Genomic DNA, 1,427 nt, shown 5'->3' with positions numbered 1-1,427 from the left:
CCCGCCACCACGCCTGGCTCATCTTTTGTATTTTTAGTAGAGACGGGATTTCACCATGTTAGCCAGAATGGTCTCGATCTCCTGACCTCGTGATCTGCCCACCTCAGCCTCCCAAAGTGCTGGGATTACAGGCCTGAGCCACTGTGCCCGGCCTGCATAACTTTTTTAGAAACTAATCTACATCCAAGAGATTACAGCAGGAAACACAAAGGTCAGCAAATTTCTTCTACTAAGAAGTTCCAGGGAGATGGGGATCATAAAAGCGGTATATGCCATAAAAATACATCCATGGCCAAATAGGGAAGGAGGACAAGGAGAGGAAGAGAGGAGAAAATCAGGCTGGTGGTTTTCCACACACTTGCCAGAAAAATAAACCCCAGTATAATGACTTGAATGACGATCTGAGATCAAAGTTGGGAAGCAAAAGCCATCTGCACAGCACACACGGGACCCGAGTAATGCAGGTGGCCTGGGCAGGTCCCCAAAGGGCCTCACCGCCACCAAAAAGAGGTGGAACTGATATCAGGAAGCAGTCACAGCCTTTCAAGTCTGCTCCTCCCAGATCTGAAATCTGGGAGCAGCTCTGAGAGATAAGCTCCCCATGGCTGGGCACTGAACTGCCGCCCTGCGAGCTGAGCTGGCCCTGGCTTTTTCCCCCATCAAGGGCAGAGACTGAATTCTTTTTAACTGTGTCACCAAGCCCAGGGCATACAAGAGGTACTCAAAAACGTGTTCGCCGACACCCTGATTCCTATTTATACTGACCATTACACAACATGTTTGCTTAGAGCCCAGCAAAGAATTTTCAGAATGTTTCACGTCTATCTCCCCACATTCAGGACGAGAGATAGTCACACAAGATGACAGGCTATGGGGACGCTCAAAAGAGCCATAATCACCGGGGCCACGTGGGTTCCCCAGCGCCAGCAGCCCAACGCTCCAGGCCCCAACACGCCGCAAAACCTTGCGGCATTCTCTAAAGTAAATGGACTGATTTTAAAATGATAATCGTCATTCTTGCGACAGCCCCAGGAAGCCTGGCTCCTGCAGTCCTGAGCCCGCATCTTTCTCCGCCCCACCGCGGCCACCACACAGCACAGGTTCTCTGTCCTGCAGTCGGAAGCGCAGTCACGGTCCCACTCTGGGTCACCGTCGCACAGTCTCACGCTCGCAGCGCGGCCCGCACACACAGAGTCCCGGTCACCCTGGTACCTGGGGTTTCCCTCTCCACACACACCCCCGGTCTCCCTCACACTCGCCGCGTCGCCAGCACACTCCAAGACTGGCTCCCTCGCGGTCACCATCAGCCTCCGGGGCTCGCACCCATACAGCATTTCTCCCACACTCGGCCCTCACGCTCGAGGTTCCTCGCTCCTCGTGTAGCCACCCCTCAGCCGCAGCGCCTCTCGCGCGGCCCCGACCGGCCA

Source organism: Mandrillus leucophaeus, unplaced genomic scaffold (genome assembly GCF_000951045.1).
Source record: "Mandrillus leucophaeus isolate KB7577 unplaced genomic scaffold, Mleu.le_1.0 Scaffold551, whole genome shotgun sequence".
NCBI classification, from domain to species: Eukaryota; Metazoa; Chordata; class Mammalia; order Primates; family Cercopithecidae; genus Mandrillus; species Mandrillus leucophaeus.
The sequence above is the reverse complement of the archived record's forward strand: the minus strand, read 5'-3'. Positions refer to the sequence as shown.